Here is an 18,717-nt window from a genome sequence, read left to right as displayed (position 1 = left end):
CATCCGACACCGAGAGAAGCTTCATACCATTTAGTTTTAAAAGAAATTTAAAATGCGTTTTGTCAAAAGCTTTGGTATGTAAATCAGCTTTCTGATTGTCAGTGTGGAATTTCTCAATTCGTGTCAACTTCTTCTCGAAGCAATCTCGGATGAAGTGATGACGAATTTCTATATGTTTAGTTTTAGCGTGATGTACTGGATTTTTTGTGATATTTATTGCGGCCTCATTATCAACAAATATAGGGGTGTTTAGAAATTGCAAACCATAGTCGCGCATCTGTTGCTGGATCCACAAGATCTGAGAGCAGCAACTGCTAGCAGAAACATACTCTGCTTCACATGTGGATAGAGCCACAGAGGTTTGCTTTTTGCACTGCTAGGTGACCAAACGAGGTCCAAAGAACTGACAACCCGCTGTTGTTGATTTTGCATTGACTTTGCAGCATCCGAAATCGGAATCGGAATACCCTTCGAGTGTGAAATCGCCTTTTCTTGGATACCACAACCCCAATGTTGGAGTTCCTTTCAGGTAGCGTAATATCCTTTTCACAATGATCATATGCGAAGCTCTCAGGTTAGATTGAAATCTTGCTGCGAGGCACGTTGGTTACATGATATCGGGTCTTGAAGCAGTCAAGTACATCAACGAACCGATCATGGATCAATAAAGCGTCTCATCTACCCTGTCTCCGGTGAGATCTGGGTGTATCCCATGATTCGTCGCTAGTGGGGTTGACGCTGGAGTAGAACCTGACATCCCAAATTTCTCTAGAATATCATGAACTTACTTCGTCTGGTGAATGAAAATTCCCTCAGGTAGTTGATCAACTTGTAGTCCCAAGAAGAATTTCATCTCCCCCATCGATGACATTTCGAACTTTTGCTTCATAACAGATTCAAAATCTTTGCACAGTGTCTCATTCGTTGACCCAAATATTATGTCGTCTACGTAAATCTGTACGATCAGAAGATGTCCGTCAACCTCTTTGGTGAAAAGAGTGGCATCCACTTTCCCACAGATAAAGCTGTTGGCTAATAGGTGTTGAGACAAAGTCTCGTACCAAGCTCTCGGGGCCTGGTGTAAACCATACAGCACTTTGTCCAGCAGATAAACCTTGTTTTTGTGGATTGGATCGGTAAAGCCCGGCGGCTGTCCGACATAAACCTCCTCTTTGACCTTCCCATAGAGAAACGCCGATTTTACATCTAGCTAATATACTTTGAAGTTTTTCCACGATGCAAATGCTAGGAAGATTCTGATCGCTTCTAGTCGAGCTACAGGAGCATACACTTCAGTAAAATCTATACCCTCCTATTGACTGAAACCCTGGACTACGAGTCGAGCCTTGTTTCGCACAACAACTCCTCGATCATCTCTCTTACACTTAAACACCCATTTTGTGTTTATCTTCCTATGACCTTCAGGCAAATCTACCAACTTCCACACTCCCAACTTCTCAAACTGACTCAATTATTCTTGCATAGCATTGACCCAAGAATCTTCAGTTAGCGCCTCTTTATATGTTCGCGGTTCGATCTGCGAAATAAAACAACTTAATGAAAATTCAATTTGTAAAGGTGCTACTGTAGAATAAAAACATGTAAGGCCTTTGTCGTCTAGTGCGAACGCCTGATTGTAGTTCTCCTATGATCAGCTCCTCTGGATGGTATGAAAGAGTTCGTGGCATTGCTTCGCCTGGAACATCTACCTCGCCTTCCAGATTAGTAACATTCTGATTTGCACCATGTTCACTGACTGGGTTTGTTTGACTTCAAAACTGAATTTGCTCCCCCTCAGAATCTGAATCACCATGATCAAATACGGGCATGTTCTCAGATTCTTGATTATCTTGAGCAACTTCATCTTGTTCGACATCATCATGTTCACCAGCATTGCTTGGACCTGCTTCATTGTCATTTGAAGTTTGTCGTGGTCGACTTGAATACTCGGCTGGGAACCTTTCCTGCGATGACTCATATTCTCACAAAATATCCAACTCATCAAAGAAATCTTCTTCTTCTTCTGGTTCTTCCATCATTTCAAATGAATCCCACAACTTGTCATAATTGTAACGCCATGAATCTCTAGGATTCTGCGGCGGCATTGTATAACATTGACATTCAACATTTGGAGCTTCAATAATCCGCTTCAGACTTGGAACGAAGACTCATCGTAATGGCCTTGCATAACCAATGAATATCCCTTCAATACTCTTCGGACCATATTTTCCAAAAGGCTCTAGAGCTGTACAGGGTGACCCAAACGGTTCAAGATATTTCAGATTTGGTTTGCGGTTATTGATCAACTCAAAGCATGTTTTGTTTAATTTCTTGACAGTGAGAACTCTGTTGAGCGTATAGCATGCGGCGGAAACTACTTCTGCCCAAAAATTTATCGATAGCTTTGAATCAGCAAGCATTGTTCTGGTCGTTTCGATTAGCGTCCTGTTTTTACGTTCTGCAACTCCATTCTCTTGCGGTGTGTACGGAGCACTAAACTCATGCAAAATACCTCTTTCATCACAAAATTCTTCCATCTTGCTGTTCTTGAATTCAGTACCATTATCACTTCTGATTCTTTTGATACGCCTTTGGTACAGATTTTCTATCTTTTTGAACAACGCCATCAAACTATCAAACGTTTCATCTTTCGTCTTCAAGAATGAAACCCACGAAAATCTGGAATAATCATCAGTAACCACAACGCAGTAGAGATCTCCTGTAATACTTTTGACATTCACAGGACCAAACAAATCCATGTGAAGTCTATCCAAAGGTCTTGAAACTGAATTAACTTGCTTTTTAGGGTGTGACTTTTTCTTCTGCTTGCCTTTGATGCAGCTAATGCACGCCCCTTCCAGATGAAAACCTTTAATGTGAACACCCAAAACTAAATCATTATGCACCAAATGATTCATTTTTCTAAGATGTATATGACCCATCCTCCGGTGCCACAATTTTGATTCCTTCTCCGTTGCTCTGGACACAAAACAATGAGCCTGACCCATGGTTGTCGTAGCTACGCTCATGTCCAACACGTACAGATCATTCACTCTTGGCGCCCTCATGATAATCCATTCCTCAGGGATAACAAATCCTGGCTTCAAGATCAAACATTCTTTGTCAGTAAAGTGAGTAGTATACATCCTTTCACAAATCTGCGAGATACTCAGCAGATTATTCTCCAGCTCAGCAATGTAGTTAACTCTTTCAAACGTAACAATCCCATTGGATAACGTTCCTTCACAATAATTCTACCACCTTGATTACCCGCAAAACCTACATAACCACCATTGATATTTCTAACATCGTACAGCAACGCTGTCTTCCCTGTCATGTGCCGAGAAGCTCCACTATCCATAATCCACTGTGAAACGGATCTTGGAAGCTCCTGCACACACCACAAACACTTTAGTCAGATTTTGATGCTACCCAAGCCACTTTTGACTCAGGTAACTCAGTTTGGATGTGAGATTTTGTAGTGTAAAGTGGTGGAAAATTTTTGTCATTCATTTTTAGGCTTTCTTCAGACCCAACCTCAACCTTTTTATATAGGAAAAAATCATCTTTTTGAGGTTGACCAGATGGTTGGTCTTTCTTTTGAACATCTTTAATTTCAGAATTTTGCATTTCTTTATCAAGTTTCTCATAATAATCCAAAGGAATATTCATCTTTACCGGTGTGGTAGAAGATGATTGTTTTTCCATCTCAGAAACCTTTGGCTTTGGAACATTTGTTTTCTTTTCCACAACTTTTGGCTTCCATGTTTGTTGAGGTGACGCAACCCGCTTGTAAAACTTGTCATTTTTAGTTACCACATTTTTAGCAGGTTCTGTTTTGACTTTGATATTTTCATTTTTCAAAAACGTTTTCTCAACAACCAATGGCGCTTTGCCTTTAGCATCAACTTTCTCCTTTTGAACCTTCACAACTTCAGTCTTAGGCTTCAAGTTGGTACAATTTCGTGCAATATGTCCAACTTGATTACATCTGAAGCATGTTCGAGTGTCAACAACTCGACTTGTGCCTTCAGACTGAGGCTGTGAAGCCTTGTTCTCAAAGAACTCTTTGTTTGACTTCGAAAAAATCTTTTTCTCTTCATCAGAAAGTGAACTTGAACTGTTCACAAACACTTTCTTCTCAACAAACTTCTTGTTTTGAACATTTCTCTTTTGATAACTCTTACCACCCTGATAACCACCCGACCAATTGTTTCGATTGTTGTTATGAAAACGTGGTGGAACAACAGGCTTCTTGTAGTAAGCTTTATCTTTCTCAAAATTCATTTGCCTTTTTGTTTATTTTAAACTTTTTACTTCAGACAAATCAATTTCAACCATTTTGAACACATGTGTCAATTTTGAAACATTTACATTCTCCAGAGGAAACTCAGAATCCGAATACAACTTATCCGATCCCGACATCTTGTACATGACAAGATTAGGTCCTTCATTTAAGTTGTTTTTGAACTTTTTTTTCGGGATGTATTTGTCCAGAAAACACTCATCATCTTCAGCTGAATCACTTTTAGACATCAAAACACTTTCAGCTGTGCTTTTAACAATCTCTGTCTGAACACTATCATCAGATGATGAAGAAGAAAATGTAACATCAATTGAATCTGGAAGTTTTATTTCATTTTCATCTTCAAGATTAACCAACACAGATTGCTTTTTTGAAGAATTGTCTAGAACTGGTGGTGGAACTTGATGAAAACCCACCCTGGTTCCATCTGAAAAGTTATCTTCGCCAGCTTTGTTTTTGCCTATGGGTTTTGGAACAATGTGTTTTAAAACAAAGCTTGCGGAGTTGTAGCTTTTTAGCTTCAACTAGATTCTCTCATTTTCAATTTCAGCCTCTTGAAATTTAAGTTTCAACTTTGTGATTTCATACGGTTGTTGATTGATTTTCAACTTTTATCCGAAGAACTCCCGACAGATGAACATTTTCTTTATATGTTTTACCATTTCTTTCATCATTATCTTTAACCGTGCATTTAAGCTTCTCAAATTTTTCAGTGATCTGACGATTTTCAAGAACTAACTTCTCATTTTCTTTCCTAACCTTTTCTTGGTCAATTTTATCATTTTCAATTTTGTTGGTTAATTCTTTTACTCTGTCAGTTGAAGCTTTCAACATTTTATCACAGTCAAGGATCTGATCCTCAACACTTCTGACTCTAGCAGTCAGATCATCAATTTTCTTACCATTGAGATAGGTGATTGTACTACAAACTTTGCATTCTTTAACGCAATTTTTGCAGTCAACATCACCATTGACTTTCTTACTTGACTCAGTCTTTGACGTGTTTGAACTGACCTGGCTTTTAGACTCAGAAACGGATTTAGAGTCTACCTCAAGTGCCTTAGCAGCCAGCACCTTGTCAGCCATCTTTCCCAAGTTTTCGGCATTCAACTCTTGAGTCGTGTCAATGATTCCATTATCAACCTTCTTTGGCTTCTCTTCTTTCTCTTTCTCTTCTTTCTCTTCCCCGCTTCCCCACCATTTTCTTTGCCAATACTCATCTTCATCAGCCATTTCTTTAATTATGGTTTCAAGATCAAGAGTGTTATGGTCAATGGCAATGTTTCCCATGGGGTCAAGATAACATTCTCTGTCTAGATCCCATCTCCTTGCTCTTTTTGCTTCAAGATAGATACCAGATAATCTGATCATTTTGTTCTGAGCTATCATCTTTCTGTAACCATACTTCTGTTCTTCAGTTCTGTTGTCTTTAAAAGCAACAGGTCTAGCAGATTTTGCCATGAAAGCATATCCAACTGCATCCTCCTCAGGTAACAACTCGCTCCAGTCGAAACCTTCATCGTCGTGAATCACAGCAAGAGCTCTAGATTTCTCTTTGTTATCCTCAAGCTGCTTCATTCTTGGCGGCTCTGATTTATTCTGATGATAAATTGCTTTCTTGTAGTAATCTTCTCTGAATGGGTTTTCAGACTCATCAGCATAAGCATTTTGGCATTCACGCTTAAAGTGACCTTTCTGTTTACACTTGAAACACGTCACTTTAGACTTATCAAAGCCTAACTTGGTAGAAAGTCCACCAATTGACTTTCTCCCAGTTATCTCCATGAAACGTTGTGCCCTTCTCACTGCACTAGCCATACACCACCTTATGTCGATCAATTCCATCTCCTCAGGATCTATCTGATCGGAGTCTTCTTTTGTCAGGTTGGTGTTGCCTATCTTGCCAGCCACAAGACTTTCATACGATTCTAGCATAGACGCTAAGAAAACCATCTGTTGCTTTGCTGACTCCTCGCTGAAATTTTAAGCGTTCTTTAAGTCTACAACGATGTTGCATTGAAATAGGTTCTTTGCATCAGACTAGCTTGAATGTGACGAAGAACCACTATGAAATCCACTGCTTGCATTCTCTTTGCTTGAAGTGTTGGAATTTTTAGAAGAAAAAGCTGTCTTGGGAGATGTATTCTTTGGCATCATGCTTTTTGGATAATACAAATCTAAGTTCTGCTGGTATGATGAGTGATTGACTTTGTGTGTTTTCCTTAACTCCAGCTCGTGACTCTCTAGTCTCTCAATTAACAAATCCACTGTGAGCTGTCCAGACTTGATCGTATTCTTCAACATCAATGCATAATATTGCCAATCCATCTCATCTGGCAACGAGTCAAACAATTTATCGACTAGCTCTTCTTGAGAATAGAAAATTTCATGTCTCGTCAGCTCCAGTTTCAGGTGCCCAAACCTCTCAATCATTTTACAAACTGATTCATTCTTTAAACAACCAAATAAATCAAACTCTTTTCTTAGCAGTTTCTTTTTATTTTTCACTATTTCTGCACTTCCCAAACATTTAACTTTCAACTTTTGCCAGAGATCTGTAGAATTCTTGTACACGATCAAGGATATTATATCTTCTCGGACAGATTGAAATAGCAGTGCGATGCATTTTTGCTCAGCAACAAACGATTCTATTTCATCAGATGATGTCAAGCTTTCACCAGTTTTGCCTCCATCAATGTATCCATTCTTTAGACTCTTCCAGCTGGGATAAGCAAAGGCCTTCAACCATTCTTCAAACTTCTTGGCCCACCGGCTGTACTCTTCGATAGCAATCAACTTCGGGGGTTTGTTATAAGTTCCAAACGCACTTTCAACTCCCAAGGCATCCGATAAGCTTTTCTTCGAACTTGGCATGTTCTCATTGGTGTTGCTAGAAGAAGTATCGTCTCCAGAATTTCCAGCAAAGGCATACATATCACTAAACGGATTCATGAATAGATCATCCATCTTGCACGTACCTGAAAAATCAGCAAACACTTAGAAAATTTTTAAGTTTTGAAAAACAGCAAGTTCAAGCGAAATCACTTGAAGCGGAATCAGCTTCAAGCGAAATCAGCAGATATTTTCAAGCGGGATCAACTTTCAAGCGGAGTAAGATGCAACTCTCAAGCGGAATATGATATTGATCTGATTTCGCTTGAAAATACATGAGTATTTCAAGCGGAATCAAATTTTTCAAACTTTCGAGTGAAATCAAACACAAAACTCAAGCAGAATAAGCTTTTTAAGTGATTTTGCTTGAAATTTCTCAAGCGGAATCTGATGATGTCACTGTTTTCGAACAACTATTCAAGCGAAATATCAAGTTTTTGTCCAATTTTTATCGAATTACGGTCCAAAACTCTCAGTGATTAGTTAACACTGTATTTCACTTGATATATGTCAAATTCAGGCCATTTCAACCGCTGAAATATGTTCAAATCAGAAAAGAAAGGGTAGAAGAGTGAAAATCCGGTGAAATCAAGCTGTAATGGTATGAACTCCTCGTCCTGAGCTCTGATACCACTTGATGGATCGGTTACGTGACCCTAAACAGTCAGTAAAGGCAGTTCATCATCATTTACTAAGGCGGAATCAAAGTAAACAACATCACACAGCTTGTTCCTTTTAACTTTCTTTCTATTACTGCTTTCCGAGCCTTTTACACTGATTCTGACATAATTTTGGCAGCAATTCGACTCTTACAACATGACCTGATTCCGCTCCAACTGTTGCAAATGAAATCAGACATCACCTATATATAGCCTGAGTGATTCCACTTGAAACTACATGACAAGTTCAAGCGGAATACCTATGTTCAACTTCGAGCGGAATCACCTAAATGATATTTGGAGAGGAATAACGAGATAACCTGATTTCGCTTGAAATGACAAACATGTCATTTCAAGCGGAATAACATGAATAACCCAGTAAACTTGTTTTCCAACCCTAATCAACCTATCTAGATCTAAGACTCGATTAAGACGTAGTAAACAGACATTAAGTGCACCAACAAAAACAAAAATCCAAAAAGATTGTGCAGGTAAGGAGCTATGTAAAAGCCAGGTTCCGATTCCTGTGGACTTTCATCATGAGGATATGCAGATTAGAACCAGGTTTCTGAGAGCCAGACAACGTTCCTGAATCTGTGAAAGCTGCAAAGCTAGATCTCCGTGTTTAAGCCTGAGTAGAGTTTGAGCCAGGACACGATTCTAGAACGAGAGCTATTCCAGACTGCGATCCCAACTTATCGAAAGGGGGAGTCTGAAGACATAAAAGCCAGATACAGATTTTGGATCACCATTCAAGGGGGAGTCTGAATGCTAGAGAGCCAGATTCAGATCCTGGAACGTTGTTCGAATCCTGCCGTCCACGCAAGTTGCTAATGCCGAAAGCTTAAGGAATCAAGAGATCTGATCAAGAGAATGTGAAGAGTCAGGCTGAGATTCTGAGAAAGAGAAGAAGAGAGAGATTGAGGATGCTTACAGCGAAACATACTTTGGAAAGAGCGAGAAGATTGATCAAGACTGAAGAGTTGACATACTGAAGACTCATACCGAAGACTTCGTCAACATCCAAGGGGGAGTCTGTTGGTGCATATGTCTGTCGACTTCGTCTTGTATCGAGTCTTGTAATAGGTTTGATAGATCAGGATACGTAGTACGAAAGAAACGGGAAACTGAGCTGAACCAGCAGGTTCATGCGAAGTGACCAGTTCGTACGAACTGGCCAGTTCGCACGAACTGGACTATGCTGTTTCGTGCGAAGTGGCAACACTATATATATGTGTCTTGGGTTTCTCATTTTAAATAGTCTGATTCCGGTAGCGAAGCTCTGCCGAAGTGTTGCCAAGCCTGTAAAACGTTGTTATATCAATCTAATCGACATTTAAACTACTTCTAAGTGTATATCAAGCTGAATGAAGATGAAGTCAATGAATTCCGCCTCTGATATGGTCCTGAACTCTTTTGATTGTCTCGTTTGATCGACTCAATGATCCTAACATATGGTGAATCATAATGCTCGATTGGATGCTCATGATCAACAGATTCAGCAGTTACAAGCCAATGTTACTGCAATTAAGGCCGTGTTAACATGGATGAAATCACAGGAGAAGAAGCATGTGGATGATTCATCAGGTCCTGGATCTTCTGGTATAGTGTTCTCGACGCTTGATCCTAAATCTGACTCTTCGGATCCACCATCGGGCTTACCATGGGCTGTGAAGAAGGTGCACTTGCCTGAATTCTCTGGTTTTGATCCACAAAGCTGGATCCGGAAGGCGAACCTGTTCTTCGATCTCAATCAGCCTCCTGCGGCTTCTCGTTTACAGCTTGCTCAGCTGAGTATGATTGGTGCTGCTCAACATTGGTTCACAATCATCAATCAGGTTCATCCGTTTTTGACTTGGCTTCAATTTCAATCCGAATTGTTGCAACGTTTTACTGGTGTTTCAATTCAGAATCCGTATGAACAGTTAGCTACTATTAAGCAATCGGATTCCATCTTTGATTATATTGATGAATTTGAGTATGTGTTATGCTTGGTCCCTCGTTTGCTGGAGTCGCAAACTATTGGCTATTTCATTGCGGGTTTGAAATAGGATGTCAAGCAACAAGTCCGTTTACATCGCCCTATTACTTGTATGGATGCTATGTATTTGGCCTTCCAAATCCGGTTCATTGATATCTCGTTTTCGGTATTTGTCACATACCGGGCTGCCTTCTATGGATTCGGGGATCAACCATTGTGTATGGGGTACCACGGGATTTACAAGTGTTGGCAATGATGGGGCTGCCAAGGTGCAAGCAGGTGTCAATGATCGAGGCATTCGCTCCTTATCTCGTGTCGAGTGGGAGGATCGGAAGAAGAAGGGCTTGTGTTTTAAATATGGACAGGTTTATAGTCCTAGCCACAAGTGTCCGGCGGGTAATCTTCGTGTCTTATTACATGGGATGATGAATGGGATGAAAGGGACGAGTTGACTATGCATTCGGATGAGGGTGTTCAAACAGTTGTGGGTTCTTTTCACAAGACTTGAGGACAAGTCTTGACTTATGGAGGGAGTATTGATGGAAATCAAATACGTATTAGTATATTGTAATAGTGTAAGGGGTATTAGTGTAATTACTTTGCTATAAATAAGGCATTAGTCATTAGGGAAGGATAAGGAGAAATTAGTAAGTTGTTATGCTCATGCTTATGGCATTGAGAAGGGCATAGGCCTGGCCACTTCAGTGATTATTATTCTGTATTGTCTTCTTCTTCTTCAATCAAATCATATAGTTACAGTTTTTGTTTTCATCATCTTCATTCAATTCAGTCTCTATCACACAGTGACTTAAATACATATTTACACTTTGACTCGGAGATGCTACAGGGTAAATTAGTTATAGGTATTTTTTTGCCACCACTAATACGGTAGCAATTAAGTATATTTTTTATGTAGTATTTTTTTGTCAATTTATCACTTATTTTGCAAATGTTATTTTTATATTTTTCGTAGCAAATTTTGATGGCAATTACCCCCTTTTTTAAGCAGTGTATAAAAGTGTCATCGAGGGAGAAGAAGGGATAGAGAGAGTGTATTATAAATTGTACAAAAGGCCTTATTATGTAGTTGAAATTACTGTTTAACAATTTTAATATTATACAACTAGTTTAAGTTTCCGCGTGTTACACGGGTTGTATAAAAAAATCATTCATTGGAATTACATTCCATGATCTTGAAGGACGATGGCCATGGGCCATGCAATATCACATGTCCACATAAGAGATGCGTTCGTCGAGTTAGTTTTTGACGAAAACGTTCTTACGGAGCTGCGTGATAAAGACATACATTATAGAGCTGCGTTTATATATAACAAACGACATACATATATTAACTTATTAAGTAAAAAAAATAATATATTATATTTAGAGTAAATTACGTTTTTGGCCTCTGAGGTTATATCGCTTTACTATATTAGCCAAAATAAGAATTTTTAACTTATTTGCCCGCATGGTCTCTACAACTAATCATTAAATGGTTAGTTATAAAGACCATGGGGGCCTTAACAGTTAGACTTAGGGGCCAAAATGGCTAGTTAAAAAGATCATGGGGCAAATATGTTAAATATTCTTATTTTGGAGTAATATAGTAAAAGTGATATTACCACAGGGGCCAAAAACGTAATTTACTCTTATATTTATATAAAACAAAATATTATAGTCACGTCGAATTATTATTTTTTAAATCAAGAAAGACTTTTTTAGTTACAATTAATAGTAACCTTAATTTACCTTAAATAACAAAACTATCTACAAAATATACATTTACTATATTAATAAAATTCACTCACGATTTTTAGAAAATAATAAATGTAGCCAAAATTAATGGAATTTGAAATTTGAATGTTAACAAATTTTTTTTTTTTGAATGTTAACAAACGTTGAACACAATTATTTGAATGTTAACAAACATTTAATTGGATTTAAGGTTTAAAAGAAAAAAGATTGAAAGGAAACGGATTAGTAATTTTGGAAACTCAAATTTGATTGAGAGAATAGATGATACGTGATTGAATAGCATGGGAAAGAAAAACTTTTGAACACACTCATTTTCTTTAGCGCTCAAATTCAATAAACGTCTCACAATACCACGTGGCAATTAGATGTTTAAGAGAAAGTCATATGACCTAAGATGATTTTGATTTATTATAATGTACTAGTGGGAAACTCGCGCGTTGCAGCGGAGCAAGCAATTTACAACGTTGTACTCGGAAATGTTTTTCGTTTGTTCATTAACTGTTTCGGTTTTTTTTTTTGGGTCCCGAAAATAACCTGCGCTTCGCGACGGGCAAAAATTTTTCTATTAAAGCGTATGTAAGCGATAACATGAAACATAGTTCTCTAGGATGGACCTGCGCTCCGCAGCGGCGTCGGAAGACCATTTATAACAAAAAAATAAGTACTTAAAAAAAGACCACCATGTATTTGTAACATACTCCACACTTCTTTATGTCACTATACTAATGAAATATGTTATAATGTTGGGAGACCCGTCTTGTAAATTTTATAAAATAAAAAACATAGAATACAAACTTTAAGGGGGCATACCCCTAAGCTACCTAACGAATACGATAACCGAAACAGGCTTTGAGGATGTTAAACAAAAAAAAAAAAAAAAACACAGAGAACCAAACTATTCTAGTAATCCTAGTACGTAAAATATGTCTCCTAACCCAAGATGATGGGTCATGCGATCCGCACCAAACATATATACCATAACCAATAGACCGTTGATTCATGCCTAACTACTTCCTATAATGAAATATATAAAACTAAATGGAGACACTGAGAATTTACAAAATAGCAGAGCAATATGTATAACCCACAAGATGTAGAGTATCTGTATCATACCTTAATATTCTGCACAAAAAACACCAAAAGCTACATCTTTTAACAAATTACGTTAAATTAGTTTCCCAGCTTCCTCTTTACCGAAATCACCATCGGCTTCCTTGAACCTTTTTAATGGTGTCTTTGTGACAGTTCTTATAGTTTGATTACTGTTTGCATTTGAATTTGATTCTGATTGAGAACCACCAAAAGGATTCACCTTGGTCCTAGAGGCGTCAGCTCGGAATCTTCAGCCACTAATTTCGACATCATCTGCAGTTTCAACATCACAATAGATTATAGTACATTTATACCATTGTCATACATTTGTTATTCTTCTGTGATCAACTGATCATATACATGTGATCTTATATATGAGGAACTTTTTAAGGTAAATTTTGAAACCTTACCTTTTGGCCCATAATATAGCACAAATCAATCCATTCATATGTAAATTTACCAAAAGAGTTGGTAGTGTTTTGAAAGTTGAGTTGGATTGGATTGTTTACAACCGTTTTGACCCGTACCGTTTCGACGCCAACCATTTCGAAGCGAACCATTTCGACCCGTACCGTTTCGACGCATACCGTTTCGACGCTAACCGTTTCGACCCATACCGTTTCATAAGAGCCCTGACCTTAAATGGCATACCAAGCACAAGTTTTGCCGCTAGTGATCTATATAAGAGTTCAGGTGTCTGGAAAAAGAGAACGCAAAAGGTTATAACAGATATGTAAATGGTAATAAAATGTTTACAGAAGTGAGAGTTTAAAATTTAATAAACGTTGAGTTGATCGAGGGAAACAAACATGAGAACAGAACCGTCACGGTGGAGTACACCTCTATAATCTACCTCTTCACCTTGTCATACATTGAATTAGTTAATATATTATTAAGAAAAGATTTAACTTTTTGTAAAAAAAAAAACACATTTTTGAACCAACCCGACCCGACCCGAAACCTGTTCTGACCGAACCCGTTCCGACCCAGACCCGTGCCGATCCGAACCCGCTCCGACTCGAACCGAAACAACCCTTTTTAGTTGACCCGTTTTGACCCGAACCCGTTTCGACGCGAACCCGTGTTGACCCATGACCCAACCCGACCCATTTGCCAAAGTCTAGTAATCATGGAAGCAGCAGGAGCATTCCGTGGTGCTGAATACAGAAATATCAGTTACAAAAGTAAACAAAAAAATCTTTAACTTAAAGTAGTAAAACTGTCTTTTCACTATATCATTATTATTATTATCGTTATTATTATTATTATTATATTTATTTTAATTTTAATTTTTTAAATAATAAAACCCAAACCAAAACCCTAACTCCCTCAATTTCCAGATCCCATCATACAAACACTACCAACAACGTAATAATCAATTAACAAACAAAATTAATCAACAAACAAAATCACCTGTTTAACAAACAAGCTCGACAGACATTAAGCGGACACTTCTTGTTCCCACTTTCAATAGTACACGTCACCACAAAATCCAAAATAAATGTGTGCGATAAACCAAGTTGGTGACCCCACGTGTTGCGGTGGATCAAGCCTAGTTAACAGCTCCACACGCTTGCCTAGTTAACAACTTTACGTCTACCTCAGAGGTGTTGCGACTTGCAGGTCCACATGGTCGCCTGGATAGAAATTGAAAGCCCGTGTTAAAATTGCTTTCTTTGTAAGAAAATAACAAAAGGGTTTTTATGGCTTTCTAGACCTTTTTACCCTTCAAACATAAAACCTCAAGTGAACTGCAATGAAGCGAGGAGCCATTTTTTGTCATTCGCATAACGATTTTCTACCAGGATTTTGTATTGGCTTGTTAAACTGTAAAGCATGATAATTGACCTGACAACGCATTTGCAACAAGTCACTACAGCATTTGCAACAAAAAAAAGTCAAAATTCTTGAATCTAAAATACCACAAACCATAACAGCAGGAAACGAAACTAAAGCCACATGAATAAATAAGTTAAGTAGCCGTTAAACTAAAGCCACATAAAAAGCGTCAAATTAAGTTGAATGTCATTAAAGATTTGACTTACTGCAACATGTAGAAGCCTTTGGTAAACTATTAATGTCACTAAAGTACTCGTTTTAGTTTTAAATAGATTCAAGTAAACAGTTGACCAGATGTCGAAGGCAAACACTCTGACCTAATCAAATGCTGCGAAAGGAAAACTGGCACGAGACATTATATTTCACCCTCAAAAAATTCACTAAGTTTCTTAGCACAGGGTTTTAAAAGTCCCCAGGAACGGCTTCCAACCATATTTTCCTCCGGTTTCGGAATTCATAACACCTTACCTAAACATATAATTAATATATATATATATATATATCTATACTACTTTAATAAGGATATGTGAAGGACAAGATGGTAATTGAACAAGGTGTTGAAAAAACACTTAATGCACAATATACAAGATTTAAAACACAAGAAAACACAAACTTTTTACCCTTCAACTGATTCATCATCAACCGTCCATTTCTTTCAATTTTTCACACGGATCACAATCTCGACGGCGGATATTCACTTCACATGGATCGCCCTTTCCATTCCCTCCTCTCTCACAACTCACATCTCACAAACTTTATCAGACTTTCTCCTCTCTTTCTCTCAGATCTGGATCGGAAGCGTTTGAACCACCGGTGGAGGAGACTAGGGTTTCGTCGTCCGTGATGAAAGATGTCTGGAGTGCTGATGGTTTGAGATGAAATCAGATGATGATGAACAACCGGAGATGAAGGACAAACATCAATGAAATTGAAAATACACAGGGTTGAACACTGATTTGAAGAAACCCTAACTGAAAGTTTCGTCTGCTCATCTCTGTTGTGGGTCTTTTGGCTTTCTTCTACATCAACGATTAGCAAACACAAAGGTAATCAAACCCTAAAATGTCTAAATGTTACCAGAAAAATGGACTGGTTGTTTTCGTTGTACTCAGCTTTCTACCCTTTTGTTGTTCATCTAATTGAAGGAGAAGTCATGTTGAGTTAACATGTAACTTCATTAGGGTTTTACAAGATGTGGTTCACCAGCTTAATGAGAATTTTGAATTATTTCCTTCTTTGTTTTTTAGGGTTTTTTTTGCTGTGACATATGAGACAAGTATTGGGATCCTCAATCGATAAGATTAACAATTCATGCGTTCTTTTTTTTGTTGGAGCTCTTGGAGATTGATGAAGGGTTTAATTGTTTCAAAGTGTTTGCTTTCTGTTAAAGTTTTTACATTGTCCCCTTACATGGAGACCAATGAAGGGTTTATTTGATTTTTCTAAAGTTGCAGATAAGTTGGATCCAATTACTGCTCTGGTGTTCTCATGGCAAAAGATAGAATTTGAATTGTGGACTGCTTTACTTGATGAAGTTCAAGCACGATTTGACACTGATGTTTGCCAGGTATCAGCCGATTTTAATGACAGTCATATTAATCAATTGTTTGAATGTCCTTTCAAAATTACTTCAATGTAAGGATTAATGTGTGTTATTTTTTTTTATTTGCTTTGTATGTCTTGTTGGTTCGTACTTGTTTGTTTTTAGATCTGTAACGTCTAAAACTTATGGGGTACTCTTGCAGCTATGGTTCCCGTTATACTTGGTTCTTCAACAAGGTTGTTATGAAGATACCGAAGATTGCACTGACAGTACAAGAAATTATACTGCGACACCTGTAAAGATGACATGCAGAGGTATTTTATAAATTGTGATGTAGCTAAGAAAAAGTTTGAGTATCTGAACCATTTTTAACATACTACTTTTTTTTTAACATAGTTTGGAGGAGTTCATTCGTACTTCCAGCATTGGTGAATTCAAAAGGCACCTTCAACTTGTTTATGCCTTCCATGGCCACATCAGCACATGGACTGGTTTCTTGATGAGTTTGTTTAACTCACCTGAATTATTAAAGGCTGAATGAAACAAGAGGGCAATCCAGCAACTGGTGTCATTATTATTCAAGTGTGTAGTAATTGTGGTCTGATTTTGTGTTGTTATAGTTTACTTTCTGGTTTTCAGGTGTTTATATCAACTTTGTCAAAAAAAGATGAAGAAAAAGTTAAAATCAGATAGTTATGTATGCATCTGTTGTTCAATGTTTTTTGAGGTCAATATCAAACTTTTAGTTATCTTCTAATATTTTCCTTATATACAGGTCCCTGTTCAAAACTCATGGGTGGATGCAACTTTTTCAAGAGAAAGTGTAACTTCGATTTTTGAAAGCTCAATAAAGAAACAGGTATATACGGTATATGTTAAAAATGTCATTTTGTGTTAATTGTTTGACAACTCACCATATTGCCATTTGCACTTGTGAAGGTCCAATGCCCACTTAAAGTGGTAAATATGTGTTCGAGTAGGGACGTTGTTGTTCTTGACTTCTACTACAAGTTTGGAACTTATGTCGTAATGATTTTAGTTTGACCTGCAAGATTCTGCTGAGATTTACTAATTACATTCTAAATGACAGGTCAGTAATAGACTTCGCCTTCCTTCAGTCTTGATCAAATTTATAGACTGTGTGCTTTTGTAATCTGCAGGGATTATGGACGAGGATGTGAGTAATCCAAATGCATCTGGAAGACGTCGAATGACACTCATTGGTTCTAGCCAATGCATTGAGGGTTGCAGCTGAATCAGTTGTGGTGACAATGAATGCAGCCATTGAGCTTGTTAGGCTCATATTGTCACCTAAAGATCTTGAAGGGACAATTCGACTTCCTTTCGTTACTCACTTTCATGTTTCTGTATGCAGGCAAAATGCAGTGATGATATGCCAATGCCAACTTTATTCCACTTCCTTTCGTTACTCGCTTTCAAATTTTTTGCAACAGAGCAAGTACGTTACCACTTTTCTATAACAGAACTAATTAATCAATTATCTTAGATTATATATATGTGTTACGGTGAATGTAAATTATGAACAAAATGATGCAGGATGTAGGTAGTGGATCTTTCACATTCCATACCCACTAAACATGTATTGTGATAACGTGAAATGTGAACCAGGGACATTATCGTTCACCACCCCTCGCACACCATTGTCTCTTTATACAATCAAAAACTTACCAACGTATTATACAATATCTCACCAGAGGATTAACAAAATAATAGAAAACGAGTACCGTGTTGTGAATTGTCGGCGTTGCCGCATCGCACGGGTTTCTAATAATAAGATATAAAGAAGATATAGATGTTTGAAAATTTATATACTTTCTTCTCCCAATTTTGCCCCTCCTTTATTAAAATCCTCATTTCCTTATTTAATAAGAAGTTTTCGAGTTATCACTTTAACTATGGGTTTTTAATTGAACGCTTCCTTAACGTTATATATATAAATAGTAGCAAACTTTCGTACAAACATTGACACTTCCTTGAACTAAATGTAGCAAAAATAGTATCGTTTGACACTTCTTGACACTTCCATGCTTAGATAAAGAGTATATTTGTACCAAAGTATTGTGGATTGCATCAATGCAGATACGGTTCATCCAAACAGAGTCGGACAACAGATTATACTGCCTACATCTTTCATCGGAGGGCCTTGCGACATTCGACGCCGGTTTCTAGAAGTAGTTAATAGTTTTAACGTTAAATTATAATTTAATAGGAAATAAGTACCGCCTTGTAAATTGTTGCGACTTTCGTCCAAAGTTATGTTTTTTCGCATTTGGATCCATAATGTTCGAGTCAAATGTTTGCATTTATATATAGTTATTGATGATGTGTAAATGTGAATGTGATTAATAGGTGGGTGCACAAACGTCATTAAATCCCCATGACGGTTTTGAAGTACCTTAACCGAAAATTTAGATTTTAGTTATGACCCAACAGAACTGAACCTTCTAATGCACACCATTAGAATTACTAACAAGTGTTGTGTTTTTCGTTGCATCACAAATTTGGTTTTGGTTATGGCTCAAAACCGAACCTCCCCGTACATAGCCCTAAACTCACCAACCTAAGTGATATGTTTCCCGCCGCATCGCGCGGGTAAATGACTAGTATATATATATATATATATATATAT

At 37.7% G+C, this 18,717-nt stretch overlaps 2 long non-coding RNA genes across 14 annotated transcripts; one reads left to right on the top strand and one right to left on the bottom strand.

The window, feature by feature from the left end:
- Nucleotides 1-12,647: 12,647 nt before the first annotated feature.
- On the bottom strand, nt 12,648-15,221 carry LOC110908479. Its single transcript, XR_002574647.1, has 5 exons — nt 15,145-15,221; nt 14,403-14,533; nt 14,099-14,322; nt 13,096-13,382; nt 12,648-12,958 (listed from the first exon to the last, which is right to left on the bottom strand). It is a non-coding gene; the product is annotated as an uncharacterized LOC110908479 (long non-coding RNA).
- A 53-nt stretch (nt 15,222-15,274) lies between these two features.
- LOC110908476 lies at nt 15,275-18,411 on the top strand. Of its 13 annotated transcripts, none has more exons than XR_004878535.1 (9): nt 15,275-15,570; nt 15,772-16,091; nt 16,270-16,381; nt 16,464-16,764; nt 16,843-16,926; nt 17,007-17,157; nt 17,228-17,359; nt 17,443-17,526; nt 18,168-18,411. It is a non-coding gene; the product is annotated as an uncharacterized LOC110908476 (long non-coding RNA). The 13 variants fall into 13 exon arrangements; XR_004878534.1 differs by having other exon boundaries at nt 17,625-18,411; XR_002574645.2 differs by having other exon boundaries at nt 15,772-15,878; nt 15,979-16,091; nt 17,228-18,411.
- The last annotated feature ends 306 nt before the right edge of the window (nt 18,412-18,717 follow it).

Source organism: Helianthus annuus, chromosome 14, assembly GCF_002127325.2.
Source record: "Helianthus annuus cultivar XRQ/B chromosome 14, HanXRQr2.0-SUNRISE, whole genome shotgun sequence".
Classification (NCBI taxonomy): domain Eukaryota; kingdom Viridiplantae; phylum Streptophyta; class Magnoliopsida; order Asterales; family Asteraceae; genus Helianthus; species Helianthus annuus.
This window is presented reverse-complemented; position numbering and strand designations above follow the sequence as displayed.